General features: G+C 38.2%; 1 protein-coding gene across 11 annotated transcripts in view; it reads left to right on the top strand.

The window, feature by feature from the left end:
- The first annotated feature begins 9,391 nt into the window (after window positions 1-9,391).
- Window positions 9,392-26,876, top strand: part of eya1 (EYA transcriptional coactivator and phosphatase 1) — a 68,840-nt gene continuing 51,355 nt past the window's right edge. For 2 of the 11 annotated variants that reach the window (XM_024280267.2, XM_024280266.2), the window contains exons 1-2: window positions 9,396-9,827; window positions 14,348-14,404. The gene's annotated coding sequence lies outside the window, so the exon portion shown is untranslated. Of the gene's footprint in view, window positions 9,828-14,347; window positions 14,405-26,876 lie in introns of all 11 variants that reach the window. The other 9 variants (XM_024280277.2, XM_036217366.1, XM_024280276.2 and 6 more) reach the window with 7 other exon arrangements.

Raw genomic sequence — 26,876 nt, 5'->3', positions numbered from 1 at the left:
AGCAGAAATATGGTGCTTTATTTTTATTTTTTTTTTGTCCTGGTTGAATATAAGTGGTCCAGTGAAAGAAAGAATGAAATAAATGCCAGAAAATAATTTCTAAAAATATTGCTATAGAGCTGGAGCTTTTATTTTCATCCTTACTGTAGACTGGGATTTAATCCAAAAGGGCTACTTTTCTTAATAGGATGGATGGATGGATGAATGGATGGATGGATGGATCTTAGGTCATTGCATTTTTGCTGCTAATCAATAGTGCACTTATCAGTCATTAAAAAAAACATTACGTAATTTGCAAGTACAAGATAAAAAGTGCAATATTTGTTCATAAAAACAAGAATTATACTAATTTTAAACTCTGAAAAGGTGCATCCGTCATTATTTAGAATTTACAATTAAAATATTACTTGTTAAAACAGGCATAACAATAAAATTGTATTTAAAAAATCAAGAATTTCCATATAAAATCAAAATTTTACAATTTTCTCATGTAAATTAATTCAAGGTAACTATGAAAATAAATTTACAAAAACATTGTATAAATATTATAAATCCTCTCTCAACCTAAAACTCAACCCAGAACAAAAAATATGATTTAATGTTAAGTTTCACTCTCAGCCCTTGTGAGACTCACATTTATTCTGCTCTTATCTGCTGAAGTCCCGAGAAATGTCTGCCTAATGACTTGTCAAGGGGGTTAGCCTCCAAGATATTTACCTGCCCTGCCACTCTCCTCCACACCTGCACCATTGATCACAGGTCACCCTGATGGGCTGGATGCTTCAGGGCTGACACTGCTGCTCTTTTGATCCTGCTTTACAATGACCTGCTCACCACAAGACCCACAATCCCTCTTGTCCATCAGCAGACTTAAAACAAGAAGTCTTTAACAACTGACACCCATTTTTCAAATATCTACCAGGCATCTGTCCACATGCAGACATATGAAGCCCATCAGGTACAAATTCTGCAGGTCTGCTGTGCAAAATGCCTCAAAGGTAAGGCAATCCTTGCCTATTTAGATTTTTTTTCTCCCTTCTTATCTTATTTATGCATCGCTTTCTTTATTTTGAGAACACCATACTCCTAAAGTCAACTGGGAATCATTGGGCAAATTTCCGCTCTTTATTTTCTACTCCTAACTGCTTCCTCGACTTCCTAAAAGGATGCCAATTTAGCTGAATTCAGGCTGAGTTGAAAGGCGCACTGTTACCTGTCCGCTGGGGTAGAACCTCTGCGGTGGCTGCCCTTTCCCATGCTTCCACCACAGGACCTCGACCACAGGCAGACAGAGGAGACACCTGTTCCCCACAGAGAGGCTGGTCAGCATCTGAAATCTTAGCGTCCACCCTGGCTATTGAGAGTGGGCAGCACGATAAGGCCCCTGCTCTGCGGCAGGGTGGAGGAAATCCGAGGAGAGAGCGTGAAAGGGAATGCCTGCAGCCAGATGAATCTGGTGCAATTTGCCAAAACACAGTGCCTCCCTGCACAAGTCGATTACCCACACTTGCAATAGAAAAGCTATTGTTTGCATGAGCCTCCACTTATCTATTCTTCATCGTAATGGAGATGCTGCATAATAGTCTGCCTGTGTTGGAAAGGACAAAGTTTAATGCAAAGGGGAAAAGGTAAATTGATGTTTCAGATGCTTGTGGTGCAAACTTACTCTGTTTGGTGCGGGAAAACGAAATTCCCTTTACATATCTTCCACAAAAGTAATGCTTTCTTGGTGCAAAAATACCAAACAGTAGCATCAAGTATTTATATATTTTAACTAGGGGTGTAAGAAAATATCGATTCAGTGAAATATCGCAATATTTCCTTTGACAATATTAATTTAAAATGCTGCTAAGACGATATTTAATTAATTATTCATAAGTAAACATAAATAAATTATTTTGATAGTTGTTTTTAATGTTTTATTTTCTAGTGTCTCCTCAAAGATGGTACACTACAAATAAACTGACCTTTGTTTATAGGTGCAGAAAGTTATTCTGCTCTCACGTATTGTTGGAAGATTTCTTATTTTTCCGACGTTCATGTGCATTTTCCGAGTCGGACAGTTATTTTCCGATAATTCCAATAGCACGTGAAAGCAGCAGTTCTCTAGGTTTTCTGCTTTTTTTATCCCATATGTGCAATTGGCTATAAAATGAAAACAAACCAACAATTTTGAAATAAAAGCTCCCAAATTTTCTGTTTTAAAATATATACATTTATATTAAATCAAAGCAGGTTTTGTCCACATTCCATTTAAATTATTTCTCTTAAGTGGTGGAATTACTAAAAAATGATATGGATTGGCCCTTCTGTTAAATTTTAGAACCCTTTGTGGCACAAGAGTCAAAAAGTTTGTATTTTACAATTTTATTGATGTGAAAGTTGTAATAATATTTAGGTAAAGTTTTTTTAGACATGATTTAAAAAAAAAAAAAAGAGTCAGGGATATATCGAGATATGTATCGTATCGTGATACATTTATGGCAATACGATACATATCGTCAGCCAATACACAGCCCTCTCCTGCACCCATTGACTAGAAAAGCTATTTGAACAAGTGCTCAAAACTGTGCAACAGAAAAAATGCCTCTTGCGGCTACAGTATCCTGACCTTGTCCTGACCAACAAGAAAATATTTCCATTGTCTCAGCTTCTGGGTCACCAGGGCAAACAATGTACAACATGAGTTTGCGCAAAAAAGGTTTTTCCACAGGAGCCCCTCCATGAACCTCATACTCCATCTCTCCTCACACCATATATCAGCCTCCCCCCACTGAGGGTGAGTCACCTTCTCCATACCTACTTTGATGTCCTCCAAATCCCAGGGTACAGTTTGCGATCACCTCTGGAGCAAACGGCAGTCCGGCCTCATGCAGCTGACTGTACTCCATCAGCCTACGTTTTATGGTTTTCTGCGCACTTCCCTTGATCTAACACCTTACAAGTGCACCCTTGCTGATATGATTGAGTTGTATAGGTTAAGACATAAAAGTGTCAAGGGTTTCAATGTTCACATATCCTGAGGATGGACACGGGAGGAAAGGATGTCCAACAAGGGGCCACTACTGAAAGTCTTTGTGTTGTCGGTAGTAGAAATAATGCTGTTTGCAGAGCACAAAAGATGCACACTTCCATATTTCCTTCCTTCCTTTGAGTTTCTTTAACATATGTGAAGCTTTACATTTTTGGAAGATAAAGAAAGCACAAAGTTCCGCAGCAGTTAGGGAGGGGGTTCTAATGTTTCATTTTTAAGCGTTTTGTTGGGATGATTTGGTTTCTTTGCTGTTGTGAGCAAATTTCAGGACTAAAAGTGAAAAAGAATAACATCTGGAATAAAGAAAAAAGGGCTTTTATCAAGTTTGTGGATGAAGGAATGTCTTTCCTGAGAGGCATAATCTCATGACATGTTGGACGACAGCTTCATGTGACCAAGTTATTTATTTCCTTAAACAATGAAGAGTAAAAATCATTTGTAGCAGCAATTGATGAGAAGATATTCCAGGGGACAGATTGTTAAGCTGTCCTCACCTCTCCCCCCTCAGACCGGAGCTTGTTTGAGAGGTTTTCTGGCTTTGCAGGAGAAGCACGGAGGTGATTTATGGAGTAACATGTTGAAAAGGGAAGTGCAAGGACACCTGCTGAGTATTATTGATCCTGGGAATTATGAGGAAGCAGAGGAAAGAGACAAACACGAAGGAGGAGAGAGAAGAGCAGCATGGGGCCATTAGCCTCTTGCAGGAGCGCTCGGACAATGATGGTTGCTCTCCTGGAGAAAGAGGAGTAAAGCACAGGAGGGGCTCTAATAGGATAACCCCCCTCCGCCCCATTAACCCATGGGAGCTGCCTTTCAGAGATGCTATCACTCCGTGCACACGCCTCTACCCCGTTGTCGCCATGAAACCCAAAAGGGGCAGCATCTGTCCGTCGGTCCGTCAGGCGGTATATTATTTCAGTCAAACCTAACGATGAGGGAGTAAAATGACCTTTAAGTGTTAATCTTTTGGATTATAAATAAAGAAGCAAAGTAGCAGAGGTGGTAATTGGCTGCAGACTTTGCCTCAGTTCAGAGTTGACATCATGCTAATATTCCCTGCGTGTTTACAGCTCAAACATCTGCGGACTGCGGCGAAGTGTGCACTTGTTTTCTTAACGTAAACACCATCTCCATGGTGAGCATATTTTTTTATTTTTTTTTAAAGGCAACTGACAGTGTTCATAAAACTTCATGCGACACCACTGCAGTTCAAACTCTGCTGTAATCAGCGGTGTGTTTACTCTTCCCTCGCATACAGTGCGGCTACTAAAAACAGGCACCTCTGATTGCACAGACAGGGGAAAGAAAATGAGAGTGAAATTGTTCAATCTAATTTACCGTGTCAGTGTGACACACGCTCTTACAAGCGAAGCTTTACCCAGTTGAGATGGTTCTGTACTACTTTAGAGTTACTCCGTCTTTGATTGAGCGATTTCAGCACTTTAAGTAAGAACACAAAAGTCAGTGGACACTGAGTAGATAACCATATGCTGTCACAGCAGACCAGACGCGCCTCATATTGAGAGCTTTGTTGACCTGGGAATTGTGTGGGAGGTGGAGAGCTGGGGCGGAGGACACCAGGGACTTGTGAGAGTTTTGTGGGGTACAAATCAAGATTTAACTACTCCAGGGCTCTCTTCTACTCACAAGCAGCATTTGGATGTTTTTTGGCTGCTCGTGAGTTACTGACATGCAAATGACAGAAGTAAAGCAAGAAATCTCGAAACGCAGGGTGGGGAATTTGTCCGTTCGATCACATGTGCAAGAAAGAAAAAAAAAAGGTAAAGTGTTAAAGCAGATCAAACAGATCCAGAAAGAGGCAGATTCTGCACCACTGCCATGGCTTTTTATTGGGCCACACATAAAATCAAAGGCAGATGTTCATTCTCTTTGACCAAAGCACTTCAGCTGTTGTTCCCCTTGTTTTCTAGCATGCATCTCGAAAGGGACAAACAAAAGCCAGCCATCAGTAAACACGCAGACTCTTCATTTCATACACGGCGCGCCGTAAGACAATAATTCTCCCAGTCTCTGTACAAATGGGGAAGCCCGCTTTGGTCCAGACGCAGAACTGCAGCTTTCACGCATGTTTGAGGGAAGCATTATTATGGTTTTGCATGCCAGAAGCTCTCCCTCATTGTGAAGCAAACCCACCAGCCTGTCAAACAACAGTTGGCTTCCTAGGGAGGCACATTATCATCTGCTCTTACTTGTGGTTGAGTGTGGTACCACAGAGAAGAGTTAGTTTGTGAAGAAGCGCTGCAACTGAGAAAGCTCGTTTGGATCCACAGTGAACTGGAGCAGCAGGGAGGGTTTATGGAGGTTTTTACCCAATGTGCTCACACAAGTGGTCAACTCAGGAATGTGTGTGTAGACTCAAACTAAACTGAGAGCAAGTTGGAGCAATTGGGCGACCACACATCAAAAAGCTGCAAAAATGCCCACTTTTTAAAAAGTTTGTAACTTTTAAAATAGTTTTTCGATACATATTTAGTTCTTGCTTCTTCTAATGGTGTCCAATCAGTTCTACCACGTCTTTTCCAATAGAGTAGGCGGCCCCTACCCTGATTACAGTGAATTGTGGGTATTTCCTGCCTGTAAGCCTCACATATGGATTGAGTAAGGCAGAGGCTGAGGGACTACCGTTTCTCTCCTCTACATCTTCTCTTTCTTTCGCCCTTGCCTCTCTTTTTTTTTTTTTTTTTTTTTTTTTTTTAAGGCAAAGCAAAATACTTTTGTTTTTCTGGCTCTGCTGTCAAAATACAAAGCTGGACTTTGGCTCAGCATCTTATCGCTTGTAGCCAAAGAAAATCCCAAGAGATGCGTGCGGATAAACACAACCTAATCCACATGATCACCGTCTGTCTGCAGGACTCAACCACACCTATCGCCGACCCATTGCTCAGAGGCACGTTTTTAGCTAACGTAGGATAGAGATGCACTCAGCAGCGCGTTAGGATTAAGTCATCAAAAGGGGTGTGGCTTAACTCTTTTCCCTCTCGTCTTAAATATTTCGAAAAAAGGTTTCTGCGCAAATCCTTCCTTGCTAAAAGAAAATTAGAGCATAATCATGAAATACAACCCTCCTCAGAAGATGCCATGATGGTTTCGGTAAGGGACAATATGCACGTAAATGCTTTTAACGCAAACATCTGCTGTAATTTCTGATATGTATAATGTTTTTATCAGCAAGAACCCTATTCCTGCAAATCTAGCAGTTATTGTATTAAAAACCACACATATGTAAGGCAAACCTGTAATGGTGTTGGTTTAAAGAAGTTGGTTGCGAATGGCACATCAGTGGAATCATATTATATCCAAGAAGAGTCAGTAAGGTAACCCCTCTCTGATTTTCCTTATGACATTTTTTAACCTTCAAACAGATTATTCCCTCCAAAAGCTGTTTATAGAAGAAGGTTAAATAGGACTCTGGTAAGGTGATCATTTAAAAAGGTAACATATCTCTTTGCACCAGTGAAAAAAAAGCTCTGCAGGGTAAAATGGAGTCGACTGCTAACTTTGGCAAAAGTTTAAAACGTGAAAAACGACATTCCATATATTGTGCAAATGACTGAATAAAACAAGGTCAGATGGGGTTTTAAATTCAGTGGCTGAATTTTTATTTTGACATTAAAAATAATCTACAGAATAATTGCATTGAGTGGTTTTGGAGAACTTCTTGCTGAAAATTTCTTATGCCGTCCCGCTTGACCCAGGCTTTGGTATTTGATACCAGCGGTTGTATGTTTGCATTAAACATTTTCTGGAGTGGATGGCTCATTATTTAGAACTCCACTTCTTCATACTTTTTTCCCTCAACCACAACTGCTGATAGAGGACACAATGAAGTGCATTTTCCAACATTTAACATACCTGCAGTGCTATTTTAGTTGGCAGCTGGACAGCTTTCACCTCGAGGCCGGATCACAGAGCAGAGCAATGAATCAAACTAATTTGGCTGTTACTCACCCTTTAATATTTGGATGTCTATCAAATTAAACATATAAATGTCCACTGATGGAAATTAATTATTATTTTTGGAGTGGCTGGGTACAAACTCTAAATCCAGAGGAGAAAAAAAAAGAAAAAAATGAGCTAAATAAATAAATCCTATATGACTTATTTGACCTGAACATTTCAATAGTGACAAATGAGGTCTTGCTGGTGAAGTTCAATGTATAACAAATTACTTGAGTCAACATTTGTGGATGAATTTATCTGAGACAGACATTTTTTTTTTTTACTGTGAAAAAGCAATGTGTTGTGTATCCTTGTCCTTTGTGTGTTCCTGTTGTTTTGCGGCAAACAAAAGAGATAGTGTGACACCTACTGAGTTCCTGTTGCACGGAATATGATTGATTGACTTGTTGTTGGCCTGCCAGGACCGCTGGAATGCAACTCTAGTGAGAGGTGCCTCCAACAAACACTAGTGCGCAGCTCCTCGGGTTACCTGGCTGGCACTCCAGGTATTATGATTTTCCCAGCGTGTACAGAAAAAGAGGAAAGGGCGGCCTCTTTTTTTTTTGTCTTTATCAAGAAAATATGTCCTTTTCTTCAGGTGTGGATGATTTTATTTAGCTTGTAATTTGATAGGAAACTAATAAGGAACACCCGACTTTAAAATGTAACGCTGCATTTAATGAAATAAAGAGCATTGTCTGATTGGTCACGGTAATTCCTGATTTAGCCACAATAACCTTAAACTCAGCTGCCTCAAATCCAGTGAAAGTACTTGAAACAGATGTGGCCGACTCCAGATAGATCTACGCAAAACCTGCAGTAGAATATCCCCACCAAGACAAAGCTTTGGTGGATTGTTAGATTTTTACTGGGTGGCATAAATCAGACATTATGGAGGTGCTGAGAATAAAAAGCATCTGACATTTTTGGCGTGACAGTTCCGCCATTCCTGTGTTTAAGTGGCGGTGGGAGCTTTGTGGCCACTCCTCCTGTAAAGAACACATCCTGCAGGGCCTAGTCCCGTGGCAGTGACCTGATCCTGCAGGAGGAAGCAACCAATCAGGGTGATATTAGATCAGCTCCAGGAAAAATTAATAAAATTCTCTCATGTCTGTCTCAGCGAGCCGTGAGACTCCGCATTTTGAGCGCTTTCATCAGAGCGACTCTATTAAACACCCCTCTCTTTCAGGTTGGAATGATGTATGGGCATCATGATACGCCCGTGGAAGGTGTTGTGTTCCTCACAGCTGATGTCCAGACAAGGGTGGTCTGTGCAACCGGATCCCCTGACATCGCCGAGAACATGAAAACATGAAACATAGTTATTGATCACCGAATCCACACTAATCAAATAGCACCCTGGTTTGTTTGAAGTTAAAAATGGCTACAGAGGGTGTTTACCGTTGCACTTCAGGACCCTCCAGCTGCACCCGTCTTAAACATACACAGACAGAAGTGTTATTTGTATTGTTAAATTTACATTAAGTCCATTTTAATTGCATCAGACCACTAAACAGATCTCACAATAATGGGCCTGACAGAGAAAATTGCAATCATCTGTGAAGAGCCTGTGGCAGTGTAATGGACAAACCTGATTAATTTAATCTTGTTGCTCTCCATTATGGCTGCACTTTATCATTTCAACAGATGGAGCACCAAGAAATTAAAAAATGCTCTCAAGGATATGTGGCACTCTCCATCCACTTGCATCCCTTTATCTAAAGGTGTGTTAGCCGTTGGGCTGAAATGAGGGATCACGCTGGAACCTTCTGATGAGTGCTTTTTCAGAACCCAAATGAGATTACGGGAACAGTCAATTGCTGCTACAAATCATCAGAATTGTCTTTTGATGTGTTGCTGAAGACCTTTAAAGGCTGTCCATCCAATCAGCTCCTCCAGTTAGTCAGAATTCTACAACACAAGATCATTTAAGAAATCACATTTTCTACTTCCTCACAAAAACTTCTTGAAAGTATATTTAATTGTCAAATTACTATAAATCTTTTTTATTTTTACTTTAAAAATAACATTCCTGCCATCATAAAGTCTTTACAGGTTGAGGATTTAATATTTTTGTCATACAGAGTTTTACTATTTTACATCACTATTAATAAAAGTGCACACACATTAGACAGTTACAAAATTTGAATTAAAAATGTCAAGATTTAAAGAAGAAAACTTGCTTATGATAAAAGAGAAAAAGTAAACTTGCATCTATTTTGGATCAGTGTTTTTGTTTTGGCTATTAAAATTTAAAGAGGGACAATCCCAGTGACAAATGATGACTAAAATAAGAGAAAACCTGAAACATGATATGCATAAAATTCCTTAAAAAATGCTGAACTGTATTAATAACCAGTAAAAGACCTATAGGTGACGTTCTAAATCATCTTCTCAGTGAAAATGTGTGCTGCAGCCTGTTGTACAGTTAAGTTTCATTAATAGATTTTTATTTTCTATAAATCATGATTCCTAGAAAATTTTTGATTCAAAATTGTTAGAATCCTTTAAAAATAAGATTTAAAACATTTATGACATCATGTGGGTGCAAGAACCTGTTATTGACTAGAAGAGCCGCTGCTATACCTGACACCAGCGCGCGCGCCTCCGCACGTGCATGCGGATTCCTTGTTAATTCAGTGTAACCTTCCGACTCCGCCGTAAAGATAACTTTTTAGTGCGGCGGTTAGAAGTCTAAAGTTTTTGTGACTTCATTTATTCCCGTGTATAAGTGGTCATGTTTTTTAAGTTGATCTAATTCGGACTTTGATGTTTAGGTTTTCGGACACGGGGACTTGTTGCACTTGGGGACACCGGTGCTGCGTCAAGGAAGGTAGGAACGGGACAGCATCGTTTTATTTGTTAATATGAGTGTAGAAGGGGGTATATTTTTACCTTTTTATAATAACTGCTCATTTATTGGTTAAAGTTCATGTTAAGTCAGCGGGACAAAGCTTTTTTTTTTTTTTTTTTTACATGTGGGCGGGGACAACAAGTCACCTATTAATATTGGCTCTATTATCTGCCGCGGAAGGATTTTTTTTTTTAAGAAACAGACCCAGATCTCCCCAAATCTACAATAATAAAAAAAGGGACTGTTTTACTTTAACATACATATTTATCATGTTTTTATTTATTTATAAAAATAAAAACATGATAAATATGTATGTTAAAGTATATATTATTATTATAAAATAAAGTATTATAAAAATAAATAAAATGTTTTGTAGAGTAAACGTTTTAACTTTAAAACATATACTAAGAATAATCTTACTTTTATGCATTGTAGCATCTGTTGTGTCACTCTGGTGACATGTATTGGAAAAAAAATACAAACAGGTAATCCAGGCTGCATGAAAACATTTATCAAAATATAATTTGCTGCCTTAAGTTGTAGATTTTTTGTCGTCCATTCTGCTTTAGAGCGCAGTCCATTTTTGTTTGATTATTTCCTTTTTTGCAGCACACCCCTCTTGACAGTGATGGATAACAGGTTAAAAATGGACATTTTCTCCTCACTTGGTGTATGTTGGATTGACTTCAGCAGGCATGGTGTTCCTACCTCAGACCAAAGGACCTTGGAATGATTGTGTTCCCCTCTGCTTTTCCCATTCCACTATGATACAGTTTGTCTTCATTTTCTCCTGGCCCCGAGTCACTTTTATGATGTATAGCTGAGGCACATCATCGAGACAGAAGTGTAGGTTATGTCAAAGATATGCCATCATGATTGCAGCCGCTGCAACAGCAGACCCTCTGTAGTCTCCGGGCACTGAAAGAGCTCCTCGTGAGCCGTAAAGATGGTGGCTCAATGTTTTTCTTCGCCTTCCAAAAGAAAAAGCGGTCAAATATCAGCAGTCAGTCAGTCAGTGTTTAAATGTCAGGTCAGGAAGCTGCTGAATTTGTACACCTGGTTAATGAGGTTTACGGACGAGTTTTGGTTCACCTCTGATTGGAGGCCATGCCAGAAGTTCAGGGCTTTGTGGTTACACAAACGTTGTCTTGCTCCAATTATAACAGGGGGAACGATGAAACAGAACACAAAGGTGAAGTTTTGTGTGTCTGTCTACATCATCCCCTCTTTAAAATTAGATTTTGTGCTGTTTTTAGCCAACATTTATGAAAAAGTGACATTTTCTGGGATATAGTTTCTGCAGAGTAGCACTAGTTCATTAGAAATTCACCTCTTAAGTTGTGGATGGGACTATTGACGCAAAGCAATCCCGCTGCTACTTGCAGAGTGGAGCATGGATGCTTGAGGCCCACTTAGCGTATCTTCTACATCACAGTATGCTCTCTCAAAACTGCAATATTTTGTATATTTCTAATTCACAACAATTGAAATAAAGAAAGGAAAAATGCCATTTTAAGCTTAATTTTTGTTATATATCCCCTCCATCATCAGGAAAATGCTACAAGAACATGTTAAAAAACCCAAAAAGGGTATCCAGTTGTCTATACCATTTAGCCATTTTTAGCCAAAATAAAAAAAAAAACTGCCATTTTTTCTGACATAGTTTCTTGCCGAGTGGCTGGAGTTCATTAGATTTAGCATCTGAGCTGTGGGTAGGACCTTTGGTGCAGAGCAGCTCCGCCCCCAGTTACGTGCTCTCTCACTAGCACACAGCCCCTTACATCCTGCAATATCTGAGCTATCCAGCCGTACAGCTTTGAGTCAGTTGCCAGCTCAGACTAGGAAGCAAAGATGCACATGGATCTAGTAGCCTTCAAGTGGTGGCACTAGACTGGAGGGGAGCTAGGGAGCTTGTGTCCCGCCTATTGTAGCTTCTATGTCACAACTACAAGATTTCTCAAACATTTTTTTTGTCTGCCTCAGATTCACAATTATTTGAATAAGTAAGTGCTCAAAATGCAAGTTAAGCTTAATTTTACTAAAATATGTGCAAGAGAAAGTATGCTAACCCTATGGGAGTACCTCAATTTCTGTACAAAATTGACCTGTGATTTTTTTTTATATCTCAACAAATCACAATGATTCAGAAAAACATTTCCTGCTTAAATCATACAATTTGTTTTTATGTTTTTAATGAACATAATTGTGTGTCCATTGAATCGAAAGGATTCACACATTTTCTCCTGCAGCTGTAAGTGCCACAAGAACATGTTAAAAACACGATTTTCATTGGAGTGGGTCTTTAAGATAGAACTTTTTTTTTTCATTTACTTCGATTTTATAAAAGCATGGTCAAAATACAGGACTGTTTGTGCGATTCAGCAACATGGTATCAACACTTTATTTTAGGGGCAAAATCTTTTCCTAGTCCAGTTTTCTAAGTCAGTGAGTCGAGAAGGAAACCCAAAGACAGAAGTTGAGAATTCCTTAAGTTTGAAAGGTGTGGTTGCACAGCAGGAACACTGTGATGTATCATGTCTGCAGCAATGAAAAGAACAATTTTCATTCACACATGTACCACATTCTCCAGCCTGCTCTACATGTGCTTGATGTTTTCTTTAAGACCTGACTTCAGAGGAGGGTTCTCGAGACTATTCTCCTTACTTTTGAAGTTACATGCTCCTCCAATTACTGGGGGCCAAGCAGTCTCCCCTATGGTGTCCTTGGACAGCTCTTTGAGTGCCTGAAAATGTTGCGGACCATTAATTCTGGATTGTCTTCATCTGTTTGCATAATTTTCCCTCTGTAACCGTTTGCCTCCCCCATTTTCTCCGTCTGTGTTCTCGGGTTTATGTTTTTCCTCTTCAAAATATTTGAGTCTTCAAGAAATCTCAGCTTTATGTCCTTTTCTTTGGGTTCCGCTGACAGTTGTTAAACTTTTACATAAGCTGGCTTTATGGTATGGAGCCTCCCAGGTGTGTGTTTTACAGCCTGTGTGCTGATGTTGAAGCTCTTCACCTGCCCACAGAAAGCTTTATGGGTTTTAATATGTTAACATTTTCATAATCGTATAAGGCGAAAATGTTTTTCTGTCGTCTGTAAGTTTTTCTTCAAAACAAAGCCCATGTTTTTTTACTTTAACTTGATATATTTAAATCTTTTCTTTTTTTCTGTAGTTAGACTAATTTGCTGTCAGGCAGGAGGTTGTTTTTGCAACTCAGGCAGACTCCAGAAATTAATTTATCCAAATAACCAAGTCCTTCTGGGCCTCGGAGGTTGGGACACTGAAATGGCCCTGGTAGGCACAGGCATCTTTTGAAGTCTAGAATGTTTTGGCTGACTTAGAGCAGGCGACTGGAATGGAGGGATCGCTTTCACTGACCCATGGGATTTTTAACCATTTTCATGTACTGAGAACAAAACAAAGTGAGGAAAAATGCCTGAGCCGATTTGCATTGACTTTGCTATCAAAAACCAAGAGGAAGAAAGTTAAGTGAGACCGATTTGGAGGAGTAGATGTTTCCTTTTTAGCTGATTTGTACATGGTGGAAAATAAGGCTTATTTGGCTGAAGAATTTAAAATGTATTACAAAGAGTTTTTTTTTTTTTTGCAAATTTTTCCTATAAAACTGCTCTGCCGCCTATATTGGGGAAAAAAAAATCCCCTCCATCAATGCTCTCTCAGTGCTAATTATGTGGTCATTTGGACTGAGGGCAAAACAAATAATAGGTACATCACAATAATCCAAACACTTAAATTATACACTGTATAAATGCTCTCATTAGGATGCGTGCAATGTTGGTATATAATTTGTTACACTGGATATGCTCAGTTATAAAAATCACCACAGTAGTTACATTAACAAAATTGATTCCTATTTATACACTGGATCCTTTTAAACACTTTAATTACAACAACTAAATGGTATGCTTTTATTAAACAAGCCCAAGGAAGTGCAGGAAACTGGGCGGCCATGAGTAATGGGCCACTTGAGTTTCCAGCATAATAAATAATTCACAGGTCCTGCGTGATGAGCTGCTGAGGACAGAAATCCCTAATGACAGCTTTTTATAACCTACGACTCAGCTGCCCATTATGCCTCTGACATCCCAACACGGACCGCATCCCTTCTGCCTGCACAGTGCCCACGCCGCCTCCACCGCTTTGCTTAAATCAGAATCGAAAAACAAGATCTGCTAAAAAAGGACTTTTACTCTGAAAGAAATTCAGAGAGGAGAAGAAATATTGAAATACTTTTGTAGGTGTTTTTTTTGTGCTGCAGTTGTGTCCCGATCTGACTTTTAGAAATTGGGTAAATGGATCTGCTGGCAAATGACTCCATTTATCGTACAGACAGACAGTATCATTTCTCAAGTTACTTCTTTTTCTGCACTTCTATCTAAAATGAAAGTTTGCAGGACAAAATTTTGCTGCAAATGTGCCAAATTCTTTCTCAAAACTTGTAGAAATTGTTTTTGTTTTTCATATTCTGCTCTAGGTGAATCCAGAATCTTTGAGGTATCACCAACACCTTCTGCTGCTGCATATCTGTGAGGTAAGAAACATAAAAACTACGTGTGGTTTAAGACCTGAAGTGTAATGCTAGGAACATGCAATCAAGAATATACTGAACGCGCCTTTAGCGTTCCAACTGGACTGTCGCTACTCGATCCAAAAGCATGTACTCACAGTTGGAAGAGGTTTGGTATGAAATGTCAAAGTGTTTTTTTTTTCTGGTCTAAATCTGAATTGCTTCCCTATCCCTCTGGCTACTCCCTATTGCTCCAATTGTAGGGGCATTTAAAGCAGTAGTGATGTCCAAAAGTGTTTTTATTTTTTATCTATTGATACCATCACAAAGCACTAGTAATGTCTAAATTTGAAGACACTATTTGTATCTCTGCTTGGACTGATAAATGTAGGGATAGGAAGAAGCCAAAAGGGATAGGAGGGGAATTCAGATTCAGACTTGGTCTCATTTTATTCCAACTGGGCACAAACTGTAAATATTAATTTCTCCTCCACAATCAATTTTGAAATGGTTGTCACTTCCTTGGATGAAAAGGCATGATACCCATACATCACTAGCAAATCCCAATCCCTGATTGGTCAAAGTTCAACTTTTAGCGCGTGTTCAGTGGTCGCACGTTTTGACTTAAAAACTTGCCTAGCAACACGTGAATGCAAGAGTTTTGAACTGGAAAGCCCAAACTGTGCATTTAGTAAGACTTTTCATTGGACATGGTGTGACGAAGAGGCTGAGACATTAGGATCCATGTGCAAACGGTTTAATAGGACAGAGCAAGGGCAAGACGAAAGGTAGCCAAAGGTCCAAAACACAGTCGAGGCAGATAAGTGAGTGAACAGGCTTGGGTTAAAAACACAGAGAATCAAACAAGGAACAACTGCTCAGACTGATGGGTAAACACAATCAAGACTTCACACTGACGTTGAGGATAACTGAGGATAAGTGAGTATGAAGGCTGGTGGTTCTGATGAGGATGATGATGATCAGCTGTGCAGGGAGAAGACTGAAGCGGTGGCTGATGGGAGTTGTAGTGAGGAAGGCGCTGAAGATGGTTAGTACTCAGGAGAGGGGTCCCTCTAGTGGCCAGAGGAGGGTCCTGACACGTAGTAGCTTGACAATTTCCAGCTACTACGTGGTCAAGCTACCACCCTCATAGTAGTAGCTTGACCACGGTGTGAATGTAGCATCACTCTGTTAGCACAACTGCACTACAATCCCACAGGTAAAGTAATTCTGAGAAATACTGGGGGCGGATGTTCCTTAAATTGAGACCTCATATGGTTATGGTTGAAATCATCATTATTATTATTTTTAAACTCTCACTAAGAATAGTTGGCTAATTTTAGATGCAAAAAAAGCTCCAATTACTCAGACCTGCTTGAGGGTGTCCCCAGAGTTAGCAGTGAGAAATAAATCCAGTGGCTTTGATTAAGTACCTGACAATAGAGTTAGCACAGCGCTAGTAGTTTATAGTAACACAGCGGACATGGGCAATTAAGCCCACCAAGTTATTTACAGTACTCCTCGCAGGTGCTGACCTTGTATGAGCTTGGGACCACCTTAGTAACAAATTAAACTGGATAGGGAAGGGGAGCGGCAGCTCTGTTGGACTTCCAAATAAAGCCGAGCAATTAAAGATTATAAAAAGCGAGACACGTTTCAAAGAGGTTTTGATTTTGTTATTGCCAAATGCAGAACATAAGGCAGTCGGCCTTTCTTGTTCGTAACTTTGGAGAGGATGAATGATCACCCTTATGTGTTGTTGATCTTTTTACGTCAGCCTGGACTGCTCTACTCTCACCGCTGCCTATTAATTATGAAATACTGTAGGTCTTGGCCATTTCATTTTACTGCCTCTTCCTGCTGAAGTTGGTGTGAAAAGCTGCTGTTCTCAGAGAGGAGCATAAAAGTACGAGCGGAGAAAGTTCCTCTGTGTGGCAGCGGCTTCCTCCAGCATTATGTCACCAGAGTCAAAAAGGCAGAGCTGAAGAAAAATAGCTTGTTCAACACGTAACAGACACCTTAATGCGCGGAGCAAATGGAGCGGAGTATTGCTGTTGCAGGACGGACAGTTTCTGAAATAACAAGCATGCTCCATTATTGCTGAATAGTCAATAAATCTTTGTTGTAAACTATCATCAACAGCTGGAGCATGCACATTTTAGCACTAGTCGAAAACATCTTTTTAAAGATAAATAGAATGATTAAAGAAGCATCGGAGCGTCCTTTGTGTGATAGTGATGAACACTGCCCCCTTCTGCATCTCTGTTCAGACCTGAACATCAGCGGTTTGTATGTGAAGTTGCTGGGAACCCTGAGATAACGCCGTTTGTCTTAATTCTGCTGATCTGTACTTCAAATGCATTGATTTTTATTTGTTTGGAATATCTTCTACTATTGGACCCACTTCTGCCTAAAAGTTTATGGTTGTGTCTCACAGTTCTGAGAAATCATTTCCTGTTATTTCACTTCGGATTTTAAGTTCATTTCTTGATAAACATATAAATTGATGGTTATGTGTACCACATTGACACACAGCTTCAGAAAAAATAAAGAAACCGTTTTAATGTGAAAGACTCTAATTGGCTCAAACTTCAGTCGTTCAGCAGAAACCGGCTCTAACCGATGTGTGTGGTCTGTGCAAAAAAACTGCTTTAAAGCTGCACAGTTTTGAGCAGGAAGACATTTTTGCTTTAAATATGGAAAAAATAACCCCAGCTGCTATTACTGATCATCTTGTATTGCACTGACAGAGTAAAGACCCACACTGATAATCTTTTGATCTATTTTAAAAGTGTTCCCAGTGGTCTTTTATTATGCAGTTTTTAGCTAAAATTTAAAAATCTGTGTTGTTTTCCAGAACACAGTTTCTGTAGAGAGGCATTAGTCAGTTAGAAATTCACCTCTGAGTTGTGAGTTGGCACAGAGCAACGCCACCCCCCTTCCCCTCCCCGTTGCAGAGCAGGCATGTCCAGCGTATTTCTACATCACAAATAGGCTCTTTCTCAAACTTTATTTTTTTTGTCTGCTCTTATTCACATCGATTTGGATTAAAAATACTCAGAAATACAGTTTAGTAGTTTAATCTGCTTTATGTACATCCTCCATTTTCAGAAAAATGCCACAAGAACATGTTAAAAGCCCAATTTTTATTGGAGTGGGTCTTTAATTGATTAAACGCCCAAGAAAATAATGAATTTTTATGGCGCATCAAAAACAGGTCCACACATTTACTAGCTGCTAAAAGAAAGTTTAATACCTTTTTTTGACATCCGCTTTTCAGTGACACGAAGCAGCATCAACCTGACGTATTTGTTTGCCCACCAGAAGCAAGTTGAGTGACAGCCACAGAACAGCACATCACTTATGTAAGGCTTTCTTCTGCCACCACGAAATTAGAGTGGCTGTTGCTACACACGGCTGCCCTCTGCGCCGATGAGAAAGTAGGCACTGTAGTTCAGAAGTTCACAACTTGGATGCGTGCCGGAACTCCTTAAAGCCGGCGAGGTTTTTCAGGGAACAGGTGGCCAGAGTGACATAATTCTGGCTTGCTATTATGATTCTTAAAAATTAGGGCCTGTTCCTCTGCCAGAAGGATTATTCTTCCCACAGCATGTATTTCTAAGATTATTTGACTTATTATTTATTCAAATAGACACTTAAATAAATAACATTACACTTTAACATTTCAGAAAACTATAATTTTAAACGTATCAAGACCTCACGTTGAAAGTTATTTATTCTTTTGCACTGTTAACTACTGACACATATGGGTTAGAGGGGAATGCCATTCAGAATGCATAAAATATATTTAGTTCTTGCCAACAGACAGCAGAAGGCACCAGTGGGTCTAGCAGTATGAGAGCAGTTATTTCTGTCACAGTATGGACTTTCAATTACTATAATCTGCTTTTTAACCCTTTCAGGAACACTGTGATCCGTTAATATTTTGAATGGAGTCTCATATCCACAGTGCAGAAGTGGATGTTCAAATAAACTCCGAAAAATCACATTAAAAAGAACTACATATGAGTATCAAGTGGAAATACTGTAATATTTAGAAAATGCTTTGTTTTTAATGTTGTTTCTGTCATAATTATGTCTGTTGTTTATTAAATTAGTGCTGCAGATAGAAAGAGAATAAAGGATTTCTGCTGACGTTTGATTAAACGTGGATTTTTGTACGTCCATTAATGCGTAGGTGCTTATAGACGCTGGAAATTCCCCACAGCTGCAGCCAAGCTGTTGCCACAAGTGTGACCGTCAAAAAACACTCCAGCTTCACTGCCATGCAGACTCGGAATATCACTCATTACCAGTAGACATATGTCTAACAGATATCTGCCGGGAATCGCGTTCCCAATAACAATTAGTTGCTCACAGGTTAATGGCGTACAAGAACAATTCCCATTGATCTCTTTTGTTTTTAGGGAAAAAAAGCATAATTTGTCCACAACCATAAGTGCCTCTGCACTTATGTTTTTTTTGTGACTTTTTTTGACTTTTTATATGCCTCTGGTTTGATTGGGATTGTTGCGAAAAAAGATTTCAAGAGTTAATATTGATTTCTTTTGCACAGAAAGTGCTGGGATTCCTTATTTGTTAATAAGAAACAGTTTATTTGTAGTTTTATGGACACACAACTAATTATTTTCATTAAGGGGCCTCTTTGAGTCTATATTTAAAGAATGTCTTCAACTGTGTGAACCTGCTAACAACAAAACACTCAGAAGATTTTCAGGTAAGAAACTGGAGCGGCTACGTTTTATTTCACACTCCAATGAAAAGTAAACAAGACACTCCCCTGGAAGAACAAATAACCATCTAATGCTGTATAAACTTTTTGACTCTTTCGGTTTTTGTTGTTTACTTATGAACTCCCTAAGTGACAGATCCGAGCGTTTAAGATGGTATTTCATTAGATGAGGAGGAATACTTAGATGTGTGTTGATATCAAAATTTTGCTATATTACACAGAATGTGCAGATTTTAAATTTAATAACAATTTCTTTGGTCATTTTATTTAGTTGAATAAATAAATACTCAAACTCAGTTTTAATCTGAATTTTCTCCATCTATGTCCTCCATCCATCAGAATAATGGTACGACGCCATGTTAAAAACACGATTTTCATTGGCGTGCATCTTTAAAAACTGCAATTTTGTTTACTCTTGTTGCAACTTTTCACCTTTCTATAGTTTATCAAATAGTAGGGAGGTCACATTTCTTTTTATGCGACTTCTGCAATTTAAATTTATTGTCAATTTTGTCTTTGCTTACGCTTACCAAATGTGATAGCCTAATGAGGAACCAATCCTGACATTTAAAACCTGTGTGTTAACTTGAAAAAAGAAAGGACATGAAATATAAATAAAAATGTGGTTACTCAGTGTTATAAGCTGCTAATAAAGATGGACACTACAGTGGAAATGGCCACTAGAATGTATCAAATGTTCAGCCTTTTAATCAGTGGTATTAAGTAACTTTCTCTCAGATACTATATTAGCTCCTATTCATCAATGAAGTGATTTATTAAAGACGTAGCTAAGTGAATGTGCTTTTTGTGGATTTTAAATTAAATATAAAGATGGATCAGCAATGTAATTTTACACAGCCCTCAGCTGCAGTGTTTCCAATTTGACTTAAGATGATTTATGTAAAAAAAAAAATCTTTAGGTTTGTGTCTTATTTGCTTTTGCTTCTTTCAGTGTTCAAACTTTTAAAAAGTCCTGGAGGAGTTCTTCTTGGAGACCCAAATCTACTGAGATCCCTAATGAAAGCTTTACCTTCCAGGCAAGCATATTTTTCCAAATGACAGTAATTTACATATGATGTATTTAGAGAAGAAGAGGGCAGGCTAATCCCATTTGGAGATTTTCCTTTGTTTTAGGAGTCATTAGCAGCTAGCTGGAATCTAATTTTTACAATTTCATCAGGCCATCTTGGAAAGCCTCTGTGAGCTCATCAGAGAGGAGCATTTATTGCTAAGTGTTCTCTATTGCATTAGCACACAATAAAGCGGCCAGGGACTGCTACAGACGTTTATGTGGAATTCAGTTAACACTCAGCCAATTCGTTTTTTATTGGGACACAATCAATTTTTATTCATTTTAAAGCCAGAATGCTTTCTTTCATTGTGTGCCTACTCCAGCTTATTATGCCCTAAACTAATTACTCAGATGTTTTCACAAAATGATAATGTTTATGTTAAAGATTTCCTCTTTGAAATGCAGGCCTGATGTGCATATACATACGCTTGCTGCTATGACAAAAGAATAAGATTTGCAGTCATTTAATTTATATAAATATAACATTGACAGTCAGGCCTGACTAATAACACAGTGATTTAGAAAAAATGAAAATATTTGTTTTTAATTGAATGATATAGGGCAATAATAACACGTTTAGTTGTGTTAGACCAATCTATTTTTTTAGATAGACAATCTGGGGAGCAGAAGGTAAGGATCATATAATATTTTACAAACCTAACTTGACCATATTAGCTATTTTTTAGAAGAAAACGTGATGATTTATCATAGATTCTGGACACGCTGTGACCAGAGTAGCGTGACAAAATGAAAACCATCGAGCTATAACTTCCTGAACGTGGCATTGACGGTAAAGATGATCCCAGAGGAGCTTCTTTTAGATGTATAATGGAGATTTCTATCACCCATGTGCTGTCTTAAATGTGGAAATTCTTAGAGCCATGTCAATAGGAATTAAAATGTCTTTTCAATTTTTACTCCACTTTATTTACTGCATAAATTTAAGCAAAGTGTCTTGGTTGTGACTCCTTCCCACTATCAGTTTAAACCCAAACTGTGCTCCAATGCCTGATATGAAAGATAATATTAGCTAATGTTGTGTTTAAAGTAAGCTGTGTGTTTTAAGTATGTTTTTGTGGGATCACAATGGAGAACAAATGCAAAAAAATAGCTTAAAATTGCATTTCAGAGTATTTCTTTATTCAAATTGTTGTGAGTCAGGAATAAGTGGAAAAATGCTGTTTGAAAAAGCCTGAAGCAGCAGAATTGTAGCTAGTAAAGCTACAATTGGCAGGCGACAAGCTCCCTGCTCTGCTTCATTCTTTACTTGCAGAGAAATAGATCCATGTATGTTTTTGTTTTTCTTGTCTGAGTGGTATCTGGCTCGCATTTGTAAACTGGATAGCTCCAATAATGCTTGTCAATTTTCTTGCACCAGTAATGTTAGGGTTGTGAGGGGCTGTAAGCTAGCAGGAAAGTCTGTAAACGGATAGATGATGGGAAATAGGGGGAGGCTTACTCTGGCCCAACAGTCCAGCCCCCAACTTAAAGATGATTTTTTTTTAATGAATTACTGCTATGAAACTATGTCTTAGAAAACAACACAGTTTTTTTTAAATTTTGTTCAAAAACTGCATCATCATGATTAAAGGACCACTGAGAATGCTTTGAAAATGATTGGAGTGGGACTTTAAGACACTTGTCATGACTGAAACTTTTTTTAAAGATAATTATTCAAATATTCTGAACATGGATTCACATTTTGAAAAGTTCTTTACATATATGGTTAATGATTTTCAGAAAATTGCACATCCTCTAAAGAAAAAAGGACATCAAGCAATAAAAAAATCACCTCATCAGAAATCAACAAGCAGCTTTAACAAGATTGCTGAAAACTAGTCTTTTTCATAACTTATTGATTTTGTTGTTGTTTTCCATGTCAACATGCCATCATTTCTCTGCATAATGTGAAATAAATATATTCGATTTTTTGTTCGTTCTTTTCCCCACTTTCACTGACTTTTGCAATGCTTTCTATTTTAAAATTTGTACCTCAAAAAGCAAAAATATGGTCTTGTTAACACAATGAATCAATAAAAAACGATTCCCAATGAATACTCCTTTCAATATGTTCCTGTGAATTTATTTGCAATTTTTGATTCACCTTATTTTTAAAATAAATGTTAAAAGTCACTCATTCAGTTAGTATTCTCCTATCCTAAAAGTAATTTTCTAATCACAGACATAACTGAGAACATACAATTAAAAGTAATCACATTACCTGTCTAATAGTCTTTATTTCACTGCCTGATTGACAGCAGAGCGGCCCATGTGTGTCTGGCAGAAAAACTGTTTAACTTGTGAAGTAGATGAGCAGCTCTTTACTGCGATGTAATAATTAGAGTGCCTAAGTGCTCCTGGAGACAAGACAAACCTTAGAAACCCTCTTCCTCTTCACCCCTTCCTCTCTCTCACTAAGAAGGTCTTTAATGGCTCCCATTTGCCTCTGATATCATTTATTATTTGGTGTCAGGTGTACACCTTGTACCATTCGCTCTGTAGCACGTTGGACCTGAACTGCAGTGTAGGCAGACTTGACGGCCTGATGTTTTCTCCTCTTCTCAGAGCCTCCTGGTTTCTATACTTTCATTTTCATAGAGTGCATAGGCATATTTTTTAGGTTTTGCATTTCAATATTTGGAAGCAATGTAGATGGTTTAACTCCCTGCAGCAGTGGACGACGGACATCCACATGCTGCATGTCGTTTTTTTGTTCTGCGCTGGACTTTAAGATGCATTCAACGCATTGACGAAACGACAATTTATCATTGATCTGTCCGTTCCTAATGGAATGCATTAAATAATGTATGGGCTCCAGTGCATTGCCAGTGCACTCTCCTGTCCTCGACTCATTAGAGGAGTAGACCACGGGGCCCTATAGTAGCTCAGGGCCCTCAGAGGTCCTAGGGCTTTCATGTAATTAAATTATCCTATAATGAAAACTCCCATAATGAGATTAATTTTAATTATTCATCTGCGGCCGATTTGAGGGAAAGACTGCATTAATAATACATTGAAAGGGCTAAACATTTTTCAATTCATCACCTTTTCCTTTCGTTAAATGTGCAATTTATTGAGTGCTCTGCAGCTGCCAGTTAAACAGAACAGTCAGAGTGTTTGCTGATGCCCTACTAAATACTACTAACTTAACATATCCATTATAATTGGTTTATGGCTGTGAAGATTATCTACACAGTATAAAAAAAATGTTTTCCTTTCTTTCTAATACTTAACTCTTCTGCCGCTCAAAGCTCGATGGGTTTTATATCTGTACCTCAGGCAGATAAGTAATCATAATTGTGCCAGTAATTCTTTCTGGATGTTTTTATGCCTCCATAAGATTAGCATGTTGATTCCCCCTGTGTGAGCATATTAGACAGTTTTGGTGTCTGGCCAACAGAACAGAGGAAGATTGTTGACGGGTACACTGCAATTAGTTCACTTGGCAAAGTGCTTTTTTAACTTTCTGGCTTGCAAAAATAGCAGCACTGTGGAGATCTGTAAAATGATACACTTTTGGAACTTTTACATTTTTTTTTCTGTTACGTATTACAGCCCTCGCCTTATGCGTTTAGCACAGACAATGCAGCAGAGGTGGCGCAGCGCGGGAGACAAGAATGCCAGTGGGATGGTGATCTGGGTGCATTTATCAGGCCTTCATCAATAGCTGATTAATAATTCAGGCAGAGTCTGGGGCTTCTTTAGGGCAGGGTTTCAGCTAGCTTGTAATTTTGTAAATTGCATAGTCATCTTGCAATGAATGGGTCAGACGTCTCTGAAGCTCGCACATATGAATCTAGGTTATCTTATGGGCTTTAGGTAACAGGTTAAGGTAGCAGATATTTACCAAAAAATGAGGAAAACATTTAGAAAGACGCATTGTTTTATGACTATGGATTGCATTCATAATAAAGCCCAATTTTGTTCAAATTGATAGAAGTCTACAGCTGAAAATATGAGTTAATTCCCTTCAACAAAATTGGCTACCAAAGTTCCCTGACCTGCTCTGCCTCCAAAAGGAGCCTGGTATTCCTCATTGTTTCCGAGGCAACTGCAAGTTTTTGTGACCTTTAAAAAGTCGTCTGATATCAGCCTAAATGTTTTTTTTTTTTTTTACTAGTTAGCAGTTAGCTGTAGGTCTGTGTAGTTGCACATACTCTTTTAAGAATTCAGGGAAAAATTCATATAAAGGAAGATAAGACACAAACAAGGGCTTCAATTGTTGAGTTCAAGAAGAAAAAAAATCCCACAAAGTCTTACATTTTCCCATTATCTGCTTTTTCCTACCTCAATGCATGAATCACTTCTCTGAAAAACATTCCATGCTTACTTTGGATTTGGAAGTAATAGGCCAAATAGCAAAAAAATATATTTAAGCTGCTTTTTAAAAACCTGTAGATGTTGATAAACCATTATCCAAGAGCAGACGTCTCTTCCTTGAATCTTTTCTCGTGCTGTACGATTATCAAGAGGTTACTCAGGGTTCCCTCCATATTAAAGTGATAATTTTACTCTGATCCACGGGGTTGAAAAGGTATACGAACAGTCAAAGGTGTCAAATACTGAGTTCAAGCAGAGATCTCCCTAAAGGCAGTTGGCAGCAGGACGCTTATCTCCAGTTTCAAAAACTGCCCTAACTTTGACTTGAACTCATTCCTTTCATACTCGGCAAACAGTATGAAAGTTCTTCCTATGGTGAGTGAACAAATAATGCTCTTCAAATGTTTTTGTGTCAATTGACGAATTGTTTTTTTTCTGTACTTTCTGATACTAAACTAATAACATTTTTAGATTGTAGCTAAAACTCATTAGCCTTGATAAATTACAAAATATGAAGTGAAAAAGAGGCTTAGTTCTGATAAGCCGTCACTGACACCAATCTTAAACCCTCTGAATGTGGGATGTGGACTTTTATTTTCTATTTTGGATTTTGTGGACAACAAAGGGTTCTAAAATTTGACAGCATTACTGGACCAGGAGCAAATGCGTGTTTTTTTTTTTTTTTTTTTTGGTAATCCACTTTAACAAAACAAAGAAATGACATAGAACCAGGATGAAATAATTCTTTGATTTGGGTTGAAAACATATACAAATATGTATATATTTTTATAAAAGGACAGCAACAAAACGGTTCCCTGTTGTTCTAATTTTAGTGCTAATTGCACCAATGGGTTGATGTCTCTCAGAAAAAAATGCAAACTTAGAGAAATGCGGCATTCATGTGGTGTTGGAATGATCAGAAACACAACCTTTGGACTTGATTAACACACATAACATCAGAAAACAACAAATCTTTCAACAACACATGAATGTATAATCATTTTCTGCACCTAAACAAAAGTCATAATATTTGTAGTGCACCATCTGTGAGGACACGAGAATTATAGGGAAAATAAAACATTAATAAGGATTATTTAGCTTTTCTGTCTTATCCCATTTGTGTTCTTTTTAAATAACATCCTGTTTCTAATGTGACAATATAAGTTTAAATTAGATTATTGTTTATTGTCGCTGCACTTGTTGGTACAAGGCAATGGAATAATTGTCATCTAACCAGAAGTGTGTTTTCAGTGTTTTCAAAACAACAAATAAGTGCTTTGCAAATATAAACAAAATATATGAAGTAATACATTTCAACAACATGCATTCAGAAAAGTATATTACAGTATGTGGAGGTCTGGAAATATCAGTGCGAATTATACCAATAAAACAATATGTAATCAGAAGAAGTTATGTATGATGAGTGCAATAAATTAGATGTAAAGCATGAAGATATTGCATACCAGTTAATAGTTAATCTGCATCTGTAGACTGTATACAAAAAGGGTTTCACACACAGATGATAATGTGTTTGGTCAGTTTGTGTGCGTGACATTGTTCACTTATTGTGTGAGTTCTGCAAAGAAACAGCTTTGGGGAAAAAGTTAAACCGCCATCAGCCAACTCCTAACTCACCAGCATCTGACACCATATCTGTAGAGATAACTTTGTCATATAATAGTTTTCCCTAAAGCATTTAACTGCAAATAACCTATTTTCACATAAACACAAAGGCATAGTCTTGTATACAGAGTGCATTAAATTCCATTTCCTCACAAGGGAAGTCACCTTCTAGCAGGGCCACTTCTGCTCCAAACTCATCAAGAGGAAACAAACATGACATATGAAGCTCTGAGTGTGTGTCCCTTACAAAGATGCGTTTGTGGAAAGTGAACTGCCTCAGGAAGTTTGACTTCTCAGATCTCTTGGACAGGTAGAACGCATAGTTTTTTATTGTTAGTAAAGTGCTTTATTTATTTCTATCTGATTGAAACATTTCTGATCACTTTTCATCTAAATAATGCTATTCCATCTAACCCCTAAAAGACTAACCCTAACCCCAACATTGCTCCTAGTGGTTATAGGTTGGCGCCATTGTATGGTAGTGTGTGAATGTGTGTTTGTGTAGGTTTATAAAACTGTGACTATAAAGCACTTTGGGCCTTCTAAGAAGGTAGGAAATCACTATATAACTACCGTATTTTTCGGACTATAAGTCGCACCGGAGTATAAGTCGCAGGGGCCAAAAAATGCATTATGAAAAGGAAAAAAACCATACATAAGTCGCACTGGAGTATAAGTCGCATTTTTTTCAAGTAATTTATTTTACAAACTGGTTGGAAAAAAACGAT

This window comes from Oryzias melastigma, linkage group LG20, assembly GCF_002922805.2.
Source record: "Oryzias melastigma strain HK-1 linkage group LG20, ASM292280v2, whole genome shotgun sequence".
NCBI lineage: Eukaryota > Metazoa > Chordata > Actinopteri > Beloniformes > Adrianichthyidae > Oryzias > Oryzias melastigma.
The sequence above is the reverse complement of the archived record's forward strand: the minus strand, read 5'-3'. Positions and strand labels throughout refer to the sequence as shown.